The sequence below is a fragment of the Tamandua tetradactyla genome, chromosome 1, assembly GCF_023851605.1.
Source record: "Tamandua tetradactyla isolate mTamTet1 chromosome 1, mTamTet1.pri, whole genome shotgun sequence".
Lineage (NCBI taxonomy): Eukaryota > Metazoa > Chordata > Mammalia > Pilosa > Myrmecophagidae > Tamandua > Tamandua tetradactyla.
In genome coordinates this window covers 11,571,461-11,587,802 of record NC_135327.1, presented here as the reverse complement: position 1 = coordinate 11,587,802, position 16,342 = coordinate 11,571,461, and the positions used below count along the sequence as shown (strand labels likewise).

The 16,342-nt window shown below is 48.0% G+C and overlaps 1 long non-coding RNA gene across 2 annotated transcripts; it reads right to left on the bottom strand.

Moving 5' to 3' along the window:
• Positions 1-712: 712 nt before the first annotated feature.
• On the bottom strand, positions 713-5,418 carry LOC143683496 (uncharacterized). 2 transcript variants are annotated; one of them, XR_013175491.1, is made up of 4 exons: positions 5,334-5,418; positions 3,241-3,310; positions 2,884-2,967; positions 713-1,625 (listed from the first exon to the last, which is right to left on the bottom strand). It is a non-coding gene; the product is annotated as an uncharacterized LOC143683496 (long non-coding RNA). The 2 variants fall into 2 exon arrangements; XR_013175493.1 differs by lacking the exon at positions 3,241-3,310.
• Positions 5,419-16,342: the final 10,924 nt, after the last annotated feature.

Genomic DNA, 16,342 nt, shown 5'->3' with positions numbered 1-16,342 from the left:
AAACTGACAATGTTCTTGCCTTCGTGGGGCCTGTATTCTGGTGTCTGCAGGGACAGCACACTGAAAACAGCATTCTGGGGAATGCCAGTCACAAAAAATGCTAAGCAAAATGCTCCACTGTCCGGTAAGCTCAGAATCCGCTGTGGCCCCACTCTCCCCCTTGAACAGCCACATTAGAAGACTCAAGGCTCTGAGAAGTTTTGCAATAAAAGAGCCCGATTAATCAGGTCCATTCCAAATGTTTCCAGTCTGAAGCTTGTTTTTTCTCAAGCTAATGCCGCACCATTCAAAGGAATCAGCCGAGGTGGCCTCCGGGCTGACGGGGGGGAGCCTCCCCCTCCTTCTGTGCCAAGTCCCTTCTCGTTCCAGGGTTATTCCCGACATCATGACCTGTGGATAGACCCTGTGGCCACAGTTTCCTAGGCTTGGGTTTCCTGGCACCTGGGAGGACTGCTGCTTTGACGGCGCTCCAGGAAACCGTGCTCTTTGCAGTCTTTCTCCCACGTGTGCCGGGGTTGCAGGGGTGGCCCTGCCCATTCTGTCCTTGGGGCTCAAGGGCAAGAACCAGCAAGAGACCCGGCCAGAGCCCAGGACTCTGATTCGAACAGCAGGAAGGCTGGAGGGCCACACTGTTATTCCAGAGATCCAGATTTTGGCAGAGCCCAGACCCTGCTTGCCAAGGGAGCTTGGAAACTGCCAAACCCCTGTGCGGACAAAGACAAACATCAGCCTCGTGTTTCTGATTCATTTATGCTCAGCTCATCAAACTGCTATTTGATGAGAGCTGCTTACATTTCGGCAAGGCAGAGAAGCGCCTTTGGAAATGTGATGTGGCTTTTTCCGAAGAAGATCTGTTGGCCACAGTGGAAAGATTCAGGCCATGCCTCTCCCACACAGGCTTCTCCCACTTCAGAAATAATTACAGCCACCCAATGCACTTAGGGAAAGCACCCACCTTTCTGAGCCTCAGTTTCCTCATCTGTAAACTGGGGAGAGGACTGACCTGGCAGCATGGCTGTGAAGGTTAAATGACTGAATGCATTATTGAAGGCCCGAGCCCTTAATAAATAAGTCCTCAATGAAATGGCGTGCGCTATTAACAATAGCACTATGGTTATCATCACCATTATAGGATTCAGTGAATCTGCAGTTAGACATTTCTGAAATGTTGCATAGACTGTTGAGGCAGATTGTCACAGTGATGACCCCCAGTGAGACCGCCATCCCAGAATCCATGCTTTGTGTGGCCCCCTCCTCCATACTGAGTCTGGGCCTGGGCGTGTGTCTTGGTTTTGCCAATGAGACATCGGTCTGGAGACTGCCTTGCTTTGAGGAAAGGCAGAATGAACCAGGCCTTGGAAAGAGAGACCCAGCCATCCCAGGCCTGGCCCCAGCCGACTCTCCAGATCAAGAGAGCCAGGTGATTGTTGAGTCCTGGAGATACCAACAAAAAAGCCACCCAGTCTAATAAGTCACCGTCCTAAGCCGCTGTGTTTCGGGATGGTCTCATACCCATCAGGAAATAACTCCTAGGACCATTGAGCTTGCAGTTGATCTCTCCTCTTGCGTATTCCTCTCTTCTTTCACTTTTCACATTTTCCTTGTTCGTATTGCTCAATCAGACCCTTCAGAAGGAAAAACATAGGTCAATGCCCAGTCAGAAGCAATCACACATGCATCTTCTTAATTAGCACAGCCCCTGCCCCAGCCCACCTCGGGAACTCGTCAGAAAGACCCTTACCCACAGGCTCTCACACCCACCCTCAGAAGCCCCACGCACTTAGAGCATGGCGGCGTGCCATTTAGAACCAACATGCAAGAGAGTTCGAAGGGATTCAAGACACTTCATTAATCCAGGCTAATGGGAAGGAAGATCAGACTGAATAAGGGGAAGTGAATTGCGTAAAAAAGTGGGCTGCAGTTTTATGGCTTCAGAACACACACCGTAACTCAAACTAAACACTGAAGAGCTCCCAACAACTGGCCCCCAGGGCAGCTCTGGCAGTGGAGTGGCTTGCCTTGCCATCGGCATATTAATTGTTTGAACACAGATAAGTTCCTCCAAAGTGTCTGAAGCTCTCCGCAAAGTTGATCCTCTTAAATGCACCACATTAACCCTGCAAACATTTACCCTGTGGGTGGGAACAATGACCCAGGAAAATCAATTTTGCATCAGTGCCTTCATTCCATGTCTTCCTCCCAAATTTCAGACCCAAGGTAACCAAGTGTTTCTTGAAAGCAGACCCTGGAATGTTTATTTAGCAAACAGTTTTATAGAGCTTGTATGTGCTGATCACTGTACTATTACTCATTCAATCCTCACCACTACCCTATAAGGTAAGTGCTCTTTAATCCCCACTTTACAGAGGAAGAAACTGAAGTTCAGAGGGGTCAGATGACATGTCCGAGGTCACACAATGTGTGCTTCCAAACCTTCTCCCTTTTCCACCCTCAACTTGCTGTTTCTTCTCCTATGTTTCTTCTCTCAATGACTATTTCCGCCCATAGGTTCATCCAAACCCCACTCATCCTTCATAAAGTCCTCCTGAAAGGGTCACAGACCCGGCCCCTGCGCTGCACCCATCTGCCTATAGCCCGGTCCTGGATGTTGGCAATGGCCCCCAACCGGCCTTCCTCCATCCGTGCTGTCTTCCTCCAGTTCCTTCTCATGGCAGCCAGCAGGGTCTCATGACCCCACAAGGCAGAAGAGGCAGCACCTTCCCAAGAGGAACCTGAGAGTGGCCTGGTAAGATAATGGAAAAGTGGGAAACCTGAGGGTGGGACAGGAAACTGAGACCCAAGCTCAGAAGTGAAGGGGAATCCCGTGGAGATCCCATTCCTCGTGAAGGCTGAAGCACAAGGGAAAGTCAGCACCAACCGCACCATCCATGTCCAGGTCCACTCCTCCTCGGCATCCTCCTTGGCAGTAATGTGCCTCTGTGTCCGACCCAGTTCTCTAGTAGAGAACTTGATGAAAGAAAAAAGAACAGAGACAAAAGCATACAGAACATGTCCCACAGGATTGGGCCCCTGCAGGATCTCTCCAGCCAGATTCCTGTGCACACGCCCTCCTGACCCTCCCCCTGTTCCATCTAAACATCTCACAGTTTCTTTCCCACTGCAGGGCCTTTGCACATATAGTTTCCAGAACATGGAGTTCTCTTCCCTCTCATCAATTCCTTCAGCAGCTAATTCCTGCTCAGCTCTCAGATATCAACTTATGCATCCTAAAACTCTTACCTGAGGCCCAGGTCCTGGTCAGATGCCCCTCAGACATGTTTCGCTTACCTCCCACTGGACTGTAACTCCCCTGAAAACAAAGTTCTGGCTGCCTTATCCACTCCTGGACCCCTAGCCCAGAGGGTGGCACAGAGTGGACACTCAAAGGTCTTCTTTGATAATTTCTTCCTCTCATTAATTTTCACCTTGTTCTTAACCTTATTTCTATCAATAGTCATTGTCACTATTGATAAATGAATGATGTGTTTGTCAACCCCAATTTTGCCTTGGACAAGCCATGGAGAGCAGCTAAACTAGGTGCCATGTGTCCCAAGGCTTTGGCCACATCAAAGGCAGGCAGATCTGGAGAAAGAGCCTCTGACCTCAAGGTCAAGTAAGAGCTGGTGTCCATCAAGAGACCTTTGGCTTCTTGGTCTCACCTGTGGGGACACGGTAGAGGGGAGACCTGACAAGGGTGTGGGGAAAGCAAAGGAGCTTGGAGATTGCCAGGACCAGGACAAGGGGTCCTGCTTCGTTTTCATGAGTCTCCAAGAGAGACAGCCTTTAGTCCGAATTTTATGTCCTACTGGGTCATAGGGAATATTGATGGTTAAGGTGACCCAGAGCTTTCTTTCCATCTTATGAAGATGCCAAAATCAGGCCTGTCTCATGGCCTGGACTGATGCATTTAGAATGTTGGACTCCATCTATGGGAAAGGGCATTTCTTCTGCACCTCCTTTCACGACACCGCCATATACCTACCCACCCCCCACTTACATACATACTTAGAAACACACACACCCACTCACTGCAAGATGACAACTCACAACCACATGTACACACAGACACACACACCATTACACAAATCATGGATAGGTACACAGTCACACTTAAACACTCATATTAAACACATTCACATACATGAATGTAGGCACAAACACATACAAATATTCATGAATAGACATCAGACACACAATCTGATGTACACATGTCTATGTGAATGCTTAAACACATACAACACACACACACCGATACCTAGATTCACCCTCACACATTCTTGCAAACAGTCATATACATACAAGCACACATAGACCCATGCATGCATGACCTTACCCAGATGGAATGTATCAGACAGAACAGGCCAGATTATGCTATGGTAACAAACATCCCCTCCCTTCCAAAAAAAAATAATCTTAGTTACTTAAAACAACACATGTCTATATCTTCCTCACACCACAAGCCTATTGTGCTTTCCAGATCCCCATTCCAGGGCCCAGGATGACAAAGAAGATACCAAATTGTCATTTGCCACTGAAGCTGAGAAAGAAGACACACTGTAAAGCATCATACCAATAACCACATGCTTTGGCTTGGAAATAACATATAACTTCTGGTCACAATTCATTGTCTTGAGTTAACCACAAGGTCCAACCTAACTCCAAAGGAGATTGTATTAGGGTTCTCTCGAGAAGCAGAAACAACAGGCGATAACTGTCAATATAAGATTTTTAAAAGTGTCTCACATAACCGTGGGAATGCAAGAGACCAGAATCCGTAGGGCAGGCTGTGAGGCTGGCAACTCCGATGAATGGTCTCAACGAATGCCATAGGAGAGATATGCTGGCTGAAGAAGCAGTGAAAAGTCTCTCTTTTTTCCTTAAAAGTTTTCAACTGTTGGATCAAATCCACCTGATCAGATTCTCTCGTTTGCACGAGGCACGCCCTTAGTTGAGAGTAGATGTAATCAGCCACAACAGCAGTCGACTGATGATTTAATACACCAGCCTTCTGGTTTATCAACAAGCCATGAAATATCCTTGCAGTAATGGTTAGGCCAGTGCTTGCCTGACCAGACAACAGGCACCATCCCCTGGCCAAGTTGACACCTGAACCCAACCATCATGAGGGAGTGGAAAATGTGGCCCTATCGCATGCCCAGAAGTCAGAGAACTAAAGGACTTAGCATTCAGCAGCAGAGACAACCATACACAATCACACAGAAATTTACATCCAGAAGTAAATGCACAGAGAGTCATATATGCCCCTAACTTAATAGCATGTACACACCCACTCACACATATGCCAACACCCAGAAATGAGCCCCTTTGCTCACCTTGCACTAACAGGACACAAACTTATATTCTATGGGCCTTGGAGCGAGAATGCTGACTTTCTCTGCTTTTTTGTGTGCAGCACCTATATAGAAAGTGTTCAATAAATGAAGGAATGAACAAATGAATAAATTTAATAATTAACATTCATCTGTTTATATGCATATACATGCTCACAATAAAGCATACAAGCCCGCTCTTATATTTACTCACCCAACACAGAACAATCAGACATGCACAGATGCAGAGTAAATCATTCCTATATGCCCACACATCTGCCTAGAAATCCAATCACTCACACGTACAACATCCAAACTCCACCGAGCACCGGGGAGCAGAGGGAAAACTCGGGAGTCTTGCTGCGTGCCAATGACCTGCAATCCTCCAGTAACCCAAGCGGGGTCACCTGGTTTCCTTATTGGGCTGGAGAAGTGTCAGGACTCAGCTCTGGGACTCCTGAGTGGCTGGCCTTGGGGAAAGCAGGATCCCCTTTTTGGGGGGGAGGGGGGTGCACTGCCCCAAACTTCAAATTTATTGTGCTGTTCTCACATTCAAGACCTAACCCCATCTCCTAAAGGGAGAGATTTCCACAGTCCCCGCATACCTCCCTGCCAAGCTCCCCATCGAACCCCAGTGTGTCTACCTGTGGTCCACTGACATGCAGCCCGGGGCCCTGGAATAGGTAGAAGCAGGCTGTGCTCTAGCAAAGCAAGAATTCCCTGTGGCTGGAGCAGAGATAGTAAGGGGCGCTGGGGAGGGAGCGCAGAGGTGTGGGCAGGGCAGGGGTGGCTGAGCCCTCGGGGCTGCGGAGAAGAGTTTGGATTTTCCCCTAGGTGCAGAAGGGAATTTTCTCTCCAAGTTGTTCTCTGGAGAAAACGCTCTGGGGCCAGAGCCGGCGGACATTCAGAGCCTCCCCCCCCACCTCTTCCACAGTCTTCAGGAAAACGGGGGGCCCGTGCTGCCGGCCAAGGGGGCCTGAGTGAGAAGAGGCCAGGAAAGCCCCCCCACCCCGCCTGAGTGCCCTCCACCAGCCCCAGGCTGCCCACTGAGCTGGGCAGGGGCAGCTCCCATGGCAGGACGTGAGGGTGGAGTCCAGAGGGTGCTGGGGTGAGGGGGTGTCCTTGGGACAGACTGTCCTGGGAATCCCAGGCATCAGGGCAGAGGTGATGGCCCCCCTCCCTTCCCCCCACCCCCTCCCAGCACAGGAGCACTGGGGAGCCCCCCCCAGGGCCCGCACCCAGCCTGCCCCGCATGCACCTTCTCTCCCCAAGCCGCCGCCCACCACCACCATTCCAGGCAGGCCTCTCCGTGCCCCTTGCCCAGCTCCTCCTCACTAATGGTGTGACTTTAGCTCCTCTGTGTGCCTTTACCTCATGTGCAAAATGGAGAGGATCCCACCTCACAGAGCCAGCACAGGACAGAGGCTCAGAAAATGGTGACCGCGCCCTGCAGCACCCTTCTCCACCCCCCAGAGGCTTGCCAATCCCCTCTCAGCACTCACCCTCAGGAGCAGCCCCTGGGGCAGAGAGAGGGACTCAGGGCCCCAGCCCAGCTCCTGAGTACCGGGCAGCCTCTGCCTGTGAGAGCCTGAAACCCCTACAACAGGGCACAGTGCCCCCGGGGTGAGAGCGCTCGCCCGGGTCCTGCGGCCTGGCCCTGTGACACAGGACCGAAAACATTCCTCCAGTCACCCCCCAGTGCCCTCAGGACTTCCCACCCACAGCCATGGGCTCTCCCTGGCCCCCCAGGAAAGCAGAATTGCAACCCACATCTCCATGTTATTATAGCCGAGCTACGTCTCAGAGCTGCTGAGATGCTTCCTACAGCGCCCGGGCTAAGTGACAAAGCTGGAACCCATATGTTTTCTCTTTTCTCCCAGCTTCCCCCAAACACACACACACATACTTTGAGAGTCTGTATAACAAGTGTGGAATGCAGGGAGTGGGGAGGAAGGACAGTAGGTAACTGAGGAACTGTCTCCCAAAAGAAATGGCATTTGTGAAATCATGCACCATTGTTTCTTCCTTCCCTTTCTCCTTCCAACTTCTCAGACTGACATCTGCACCTCTCTCCTGGGGATCTCTGTAAGTCTCTGCCTCTCTCTGTCTCCATCATCCAGTGCCCCCCTCCCTCCCATAGCTGGGCTGGTCAGATCTGAGCGAGGGGTGACTCATGGTCCAGACCACTTGCTGGGCCATGGGAGGCCTCCACTTTCAGGAAATGGCCTTCCCACCCTGGAAGGAAGCCAGGCTTCACCTCGTACCCAGGGCAAGGCAAACCAAGGGGAGAAGTCAGGCCCAGGCACACTGTCCCAGATGCCACGACCACCCAGTATTGGCCAGGTGAGGTGGGATATCAGCAGGCCAGCTGTAGCCATTCAGGACAGAGATTCAGGAAGGTGTGGCAAGAGAGAAAGCAGGAGATGGAAGTTCAGCCCAAATGGCATCATTACTGCCCATTAGGGAAATGGCCTATTATCACCGTCTAGTCATCACCATTACAGGTGTGTCCCTGTGGACACCCACCAGGTGCAGCCATTTAATGCCCACCCGTCTCCCCTCCTCCTCTCCCTCCATCTCCTGGGGGCAAGGGGTGTTCCTTTGCAATGAGAGATGTTCCTCTAGCTGCAACTTTATTCAGGTGGAGCTCCATGAGAGGTGGTGAGCTCCCCATCTTGGGAGATACTCAAGAGAGTGATGATTTCCTACATCTGTGGTAGAGAGGCTCCTCGCTGCAGCCCCTTCCAAAGCCAAGACCCAGAGAGGGACTGAGGGGCAACAAAGCTGGGGGATGCTCCCACAGCCGCGTGACTCAGATACTAGAAGAATCTCAGCCTGAGCCTTAGCAGGCACTGCCAGAGACTTTGTCCCTGCCCTATGTGATGTCATGGACCTTCTTTGTTCATCTCCCCAGCTTCTCCACCCTGCTCTGTGCCAACAACCCCAGGTCTCCCACTCTGCTCTTTTAACCATTAAGTACTTAGCATGTTTTCTGCCTTCAGAGGTTTCTAAACAGTAATTAGGAGTGTAACACCCTGCCATGGTAGCAAGATTAAATATCATTAGTGTAGGAGGGAGTGTGGGATAAGTGGAGGGACTTGGAGTCCTGGCACACGGCAGGGAGCAGGTGGCATCAAGGTGGCCAAGGCCTGGTGGACCAGTTCCATTGCCCAATCCTCAGCTGCCCAGCCCTCCCCTTTGGGGAACCTAGCTCTGACAGGTGATATCATGAAGAGAGCTTTGGAGTCAGAAATACCTGATTTTAAAATTAATCCCTGCCACTGGGAATTTGGACAAGGTATTTTAATCTTTGCTCATTTCCTCACCTACAATAGGAATCATTCTATCAATCTCATAGAGTGGCTATAATTATCTATTGAGATAATGTATGTGAAGAAAACAGTACTTAGAAGAGAATAAGTTTCTATAATGACATCCATGCTACTACTCTAGTGGGACCACAAGGACACAGATTCTTAAATCACAGAGTAAGATGACAAATTCCCTTTTAAAGTTCTCTCTATTGGTCAGGATAGGTTGGATTGTGCTGCATAAGAAGCAAGCCCAACATCTCAGGGCCTTAAGACTACCAACTTCTCTTATTCAGTGCCCCATATTTCTCATACACAGGCAAGAGGCCCTATTTGCCTTAGTCACTAAGGAGCTCAAGTTTACAGAGCACCTGCTGATTGTCACTGGGCCAAAGAGAGACAGCTTTGGAGGTTAATGCACCAGCCAGTAAATACTTTGACTCAGAAGTAACACACATCCCTTCTGCTCACAACTCACTGCTAAGAGCCAGTCACATGGCCCCACCAAATTTCAACGCTCTTCAATCTTCTACGTACTCAGAAGGAGAAAAGAACTGACACTGGCAGGCTTCATTAATCCCTACTATGGCCCCATAGCACCGATGAGCCATATTGAAGATTCACACACCTTCTCTTGATCTATCCAAAAGGCTGGATTTTTCTCTAGTATTGTAAGAAATCACCATGTCTTTACTTGGGCACCAAAGAACAAAATAAATGTGCATTTAGGGTCAATTTTTGTGGAGAAAAAAAACACCTGCAAATATTTAACCCCCAGAATCACACACTGTGATGTGAGGCACTCGCACATAGAAAAGCACAGAGAGGCTCACGGGCTTGAAGCTGGCATACATTTGGCAGATTTCTCTTGTCTTATCTTATGTGCCCTCTGACCCTATGCTCACTGGGTGGAATAATGACCAGGATTATCTGTACAACACTTATTTTTTTTCTCTTTCTCCTTGAATGTTTAATTGTGTGAGTTAAATGGCTGTAAGATACAAAGTCCTGTACTACTAAACCTCTCTGGGGTTCACCTGTCCCTCCTGGTCAAAAGAAGAGGGATCCCCCTAAGTTGTGCTCACTAAGTCCCCAGCTGGTGCTGCTAAGCCCCACCTCAGAGCCCGGGATCCTTCCTTCTCCCCAGCTCTTCTCTTGCATGACAGTTTCTTCTGAGGGACAGTCCTGGCTTCCTGCGAGTCCAGGCTGAGCTCCCCATGGACCAGCCTTGTGTTGAGGGCACCATTTGGTCAGTCACTCAGGCTAAGAGGAAAGAAGATATTCCTGATGCTCAGAAATTCAAGCTTTGTATAGCAGCCCTTAGACTCTGGTCACGTACAATGTTGTGTGTATGACCGTGTGGGTACCTTAGCTCTGAAAGTCCTTTGGATCTACAAGTCAGGACCCAGCTTGAGGTAGGGGCAGTTTCTGGTGATAACACAGTTGAAACTATATTCCATAACCAGTGTTTGCTTAAAACTACATATATTGAGACTGTGATCATCGACTTCCTCATCTGCAAAATGAGCATTTCAACAGGTACCAGACATGGGTAGTCCTCCATCCAAGCTATGACTCAGGGCCTAACACTGGAGGTCAAAATCCAATGGAAGGAAATGAACATTACTGAGCACCTACATGTATCAAGCACAAGGGGTTTTCAGTGTTTCATCTCATAATCTATACAACCTTTTCAAGACAGACACTATTTATCAATGAGAACAGTACAGCGACCCATCAAGACTGGTGGAGTCAGCTGGAGCTCGGTCTGTGTGCCTCTGAAGGCCAGGTCTCATCTACTCCACTCTCTGGGATGCACCCTGGGAATGAAGTGCTTATTGCGTCCACCTAGATTTCAAGCCAAGAAAGGAGGAGCCAAGGTTGGGAAAGAGCAGTACTGCTGGGTTGGTCCTTAGGAGGGAAGTGGCCAGGAAAGCTGGAAATGAGGATAAACCCCACCCAATGCTTGTTGTAAGTCCATTGGACCATGTCTTCAGAAAGAGGCTTCCAAGTCAGGGTTTGTAGTGAATTTCAGGTGCAATCATTGCTCAATTGCGCACACAGATAGGGTATTAAAGCATGGGGTACCCATCTACACTCTGCCTGATGCCTTCTTTGACAACCAACTTGGTAAACAGGAGAGCAGCAAATGGTGTATGAAGCCACTTCACCTTCCAGTTTCAGCTTTGAAACAGTTCTGAAATCCATCCCCTCCTTCCCATCTCTACCATCACATCATTTCAGGTCTCATTGCCCAGGATTTTGCAACAGTTTTCTAACTGGTTTTCCGGCTACCAGTCTCTCCCATATTGAAGCCAACTTTCCTACAAGCCACCAGAGTCACCTTTCTAAAATGCAAACCTGATCCCTTCATATCCAGATTTAAAACAAGAAAGCAAACAAAAGGACTTCTATGGATTCCATTACTGTCGGGATCAGATCGGGGTTCCTAGTCATTGGCCTCAGGGCCATTCACAACCCAGTTCCCTTCAACTTCTCCAACCTTTTCTCCCTCACACTTCCTCACGAGCATCCCAAGCTCTGTACACACCCAATTGTTCTTTCATGCCAAGCACTGGGTTTTCTTTTATGCGTGGCTTTTCACACGACGCCCTCTTTGCCAGGGTGGCCTTTCTCCCAATATACACCTTAGTGAAACCAGAACAGAAATCATTAAAACATGAGTATTAAGATCTTCTCCCATCTCCACTTTCTTTGGAGGTAGAATCAGAGCAACAGCCTTCATAGGGATGCTAAAGAATGCAGAGAGGCTGAGTTACCTCTTTAACAAAGAGCTGAGCTATAGGTAACAAGAGGGAGATAAAGACATATAATATGATGTATGGTGGGGTCACATTTCATTCTTTTTCCGTATGAGTATCCTGTTATTACAGCACCATTTGTTGAATTCTGTTGGTTGGTTTGACTGTTTGGTTTGTTGTGCTTGCTTGTTTGCTTTTTGGGTAGTGCGTGGACTGAGAATCAAACCCGGGTCTCCTGCATGGCATTTTTAAAACAGATATGAGAGGTTGATATCAGGAGATAGAGGGAATTTAAGGAGCCTCCGTAGAGGAAATTGAGTGTGGTAACTACAAGGGGAGAAATATTTGTAAAAGCATCCCTACTCTTTTAGCACTTGCTACAGAAACTGAATAAGGTTTTGAAGTACCTTAAACATAAATTCGTTTAGTTTTTTTATTGTCTCTTATGCTTATGATACCAAAATCAGACTGGGATATGTACCAAGATCTTTTCAGGTTACACATTTTAAAATCAAAGCTCTTGAAGAATTCTCTGACTGTCTCCCCTGACCACAGAATTAGTCTCACCTCCCTGTGTAACCACAGCACCCTATAGAGACCCAGCTTTAAATTATTCAAGTCAGGGTGTTATTTGATGTGGTATTCTCTCTGTTATCAATCCTTGCAATCCTGAGAGATCAGGGATGGACATATTCTCACCATTTCTGAATCTCCAGTTCTCAAGACAAGTCATGGCAAAGAGCAAGTGGTAATCCATTCTCGTTGAATAAATGACTAAATATCGGGCTTTCATATGAGGTCTTTACCAAGCTTGAACCCAGCTCTCACCCTGACCAGTCCAAGAAGACACCACTTTCAGTTTTGGTCCTTCCACTTCCAGCTGAAGATGGAAAACAGAAGTTTAAAAAAAAATATGTCTGAACATGCAGAACCACAAAGCGGAGTTATCCAGTTTGGTTCTAAAAATATGTCTTGTACCTCTTCTTTTTCACTGCCCAAGTTCAACTAGTTCCAATGAAAGAAGCACTTGACCCTCACCTTGCCTGGAAAACAGAATATATGTAAGGCCCTTTGCCACGGTCCTGCATGCGGACATCTCTACAAAGACTGGAGAGAAACTGATTTCCAGCACCAAGCATCCTTCTAATGGTCAGGATTAGAAAATTTCCCTAATCTGGGGAAATTTTATATGAGACCTGTTTCTTCTCCCCCAGGCCCCATGGGCCTCCAGTTTCATCTGAGCATTGGAAGGACCTCAAGTGCACGCTCCCACTTCATTCACTGAGTTGAGGGGATGATCTCTGAGGTTTTCCATGGAGCCCAAGGTGGCAGCACAGAGAACTAGAAATCAGACAACTTCTTCAACACCTCAATACCCAGGGGAAGAGACCTCAGGTCCCATCTCAATCTCAAAGGACATCAAATGATATCAACCTACATTACATCAAATAAAAAGAGAAAGTTGGAAACACTCCCACGGCAGACCTAATTCCATAGACGGAATGAGCCTAGTAGAGAAATACGCTCCCAGGAACTTTGAATGAACCCAGAGATTTTGCGTGTTCCTGATGGAAATGGGCCACCAGAAGAGAGGAATTAGGAAAGGCTTAGTCCCTTCTTTTCTGCTTCTAAATATTTTTATTGGCAAATCTTCACACACATATAGTCCATACATGGTGTACAATCAATGGCTCACAATATCATCACATAGTTGTGTATTCATCACCTGATCATTTTTAGAACATTAACATCACTCCAGAAAAAGAAAAAAGAAAAACTCATGTATCCCATACCCCTTACCCCTCCCTCTCATTGACCCCTAGTATTTCAATCTACCCAATTTATTTTACCCCATACCCCCCCTATTATTTTTTACCCATATTTTTATCCATATCCTGGATAAAAGGAGCATCAGACACAAGGATTTTACAATCACATGGTCACATTATAAAAGTTATATAATTATACAATCATTTTTAAGAATCAAGGCTACTGGAACACAGCTCAACAGTTTCAAGTATTTCCCTCCAGCCATTCCAATATACCATGAACTAAATAGGGATATCTATATAATGCACAAGGATATTGCCAGGATAACCTCTCGACTCTGATTGAAACCTTTCAACCAATGAAACTTCATTTTTGTCTCATTTCTCTTCCCTCTTTTGGTCAAGAAGACTTTCTCAATCCCATGATGCTGGGTCCTGGCTCATCCCAGGATTTCTGTCCCAGGTTGCCAGGCAGATTTACACCCCTGGGAATTATGTCCTATGTAGGGGGGGAGGGCAGTGAGTTCACCTGCCAAGATGGCTTAGAGAGAGAGGCCACATCTGAGCAACCAAAGAGGTTCTCAGGGGATGACTCTAAGGCATATTTTTATTTTTATATGCTGTATGGCGGGATCGCATTTCATTATTTTTCCATGTGATTATCCTGTTATTGCAGCACCATTTTCTGAATTTTTGTTTGTTTGTTTTGCTTGTTTTTTTGGGGGGGGGGACATGCATGGACGGGAAATCGAACTCAGGTCTCCTGCATGGCAGGTGAGAATTCTACCACTGAAATACCCTTGCAGCCCCTCTTAGGCATAATTTTAAGTAGGCTTAGCCCATCCTTTGAAGGAATCAGTTACATAGGTGTGAACCCCAAGATCGAGGGCTCAGCCTATTGACTTGGTTGCTTACTCCCTTCTTGTACGCTAATCTTTGCTTGAAGTATGTCTACCTTTGCAGAGTCTCTTTCCCTTCCTTACGAGAAAGAGAACAAAAGGAAGGCATAGGCTGCCCCCTGGTCATTTTCACATGGCCAACCTCCAGGCAGGACTAGTAGAAGCCCAGGGTTCCCTGTGCCCGTGTATCGTCCAACTGTGGAGTCCTGGGTTCCAAATCTCACTTCACCACTTGCTGACTAGGGGACCGTGGGCCTTAACTCACCTTCCAGAGCCATCGCTCTTTAAATATACACGGCAATGGGTTGCTCTGGGGAGCTTACGAGATCATATATGCCCAATGCCTGGCACAAAGAGAGCCCACAGAAATTGTTAGTCATCATTATTATTAGAAACACCAATAAGCTGCCTTTGGAAGACTCTGCCTCAGACTGTGTTAGAGTCCCCCATACTCATCCCCATAGAACTTGAATGTCCCTCCGGTAGCTTTCTGGGAAGCTCGGTGTTTGTCTTCCCTCATGGCCTGTGAGCTCTGTGACTGGTCCCAGACCATGTTGATCTCGGTCAACACTTTCCCAGGTACCTGGAATAATAGTAAATGCTCAAAAATACGCTTATGTTACTCACATCCCACCTCAGCTTCTCTTCTCTGCAGTTTTGCCCATCTCCACATCAGCCCCTTCCCGCCCCCCCCCCCCCGCCCCTCTGGAGTCTCCTGATGATCCCTCCACATTGCCCAACTTCACACCCGCCCCTCCGCTGGGCTCAGGATTCTGCTCCCTCTCCCTGGGGCCTAAGGAGGAAATAAATCAGACTCTGCCTGATGCTTTGAAATCTGCAGGGAGAAAATCTTTGGCTTTCTAATTGCCTATTATTGTTTGTCCTGGGTTCAAAGGCCTCTGGAATGTTTTTTCTTTCGATTTGGATGTTATCAGATGACAAAGGTGTCGTTATTACTGAGTAATAATTGTACATCAACATGGTAAGTGTAAACACCTGAGAGCCTTGAGTGCTTCTACTTGCCCTACTCTAAGCCTTACTTTATTTACTCCTGGGCATCAGTTCTTCTGTTAAGGTTGATGCCATGGTCAGGCCAAATTTCCAGCTAAAGCTCAGAGAGGTTATGTTAGTTGCCCAAAGACATGTAGTCTGTAAGTGGCAGAGTTGGGATGGAGCCCATGCTGACTCTGGATCTGCACCTGATCTTGCCCCAACTTACAACGCCCCTCCTCGCCTGGTCAGAGCAGGTTGGAAAGTGGGTCCTCTGTCTCCCTTTCTGCCAATCCTAAATCCCAAGAAGCCTCAACCCTTTTGGAGGAGGTGTCATGAGATCTACAATTACAAACATGTCGACAAATGACCCTAGTGGCTAAAGGGCTTAGGAGCCAGAGAACTTCAGGGTCCTTCTTCCCCAGGGTCTCAGCTGGATCTGGAAGGACAGCAGGACTAGGCTTAGGCTTAGGCTTCCAAAGCTTGGCCACGCAGAGGGGAAGGAGTCATGGAGATCAGTTCTGTGTAGCATTGCAAATGCCAGGTGGGGGAAAGAAAGGAGCAAGCACGGCAGACAGTCCTCCCAATAAACATGAGAACCAGATGCTATTATCCCCATTTCACAGAGGAAGAAACTGGGACTCAGGAAGTTGAAATTACTTCTCCAGGACGGTGCAGCAACCTGGACAGGGTTTGAGATACATCTGAAAGAAAGTGTCTGGGTGGGTGGGCAGCTGAGCTCACCGACACACACCCCTGCCTGCCCCTCTGGCTGCAGCACCACGAGGTGCTGAGTGGTGTCTATAAAACCAGGGCATGTGGTGTCATCTGCTACAGTCGAGTGACATCAGGTGCCGGATAAAACAACTCAAGAATCTCTGCACCCTTGACCTGAACCCCCTTCATTCTGGAGACAGCATTACCTGTAGCTCAGTGATGGGGGGATGTGCAATAGGAATTGCATTTGGACAAAAGCCCATCCTACATTCTGATTCCAAAAGGAAAATGTAAGGCTTCAGACCTGCTCATAGCCCCCACTTTAAACACTCCAACGCCAGAGCCGTCAGCTGGTTTTACTGTTAACACTGGAGAATGGGGTTCGGTGTGTGTGGTAGGGGGGAGGGTGGTCTAGGGTATTTTCTTGAAACACAGAATGTTTTAAGAAGATCTAAATATTTTCCCAGTGTGGGATTCAGAATTCTGCCTTCTCTTGAGAGCTGGCAGCTCGGAGTTCGACTTCACACATAGCAGCAGTTAGTTGCAATTGAATAACACATGCCC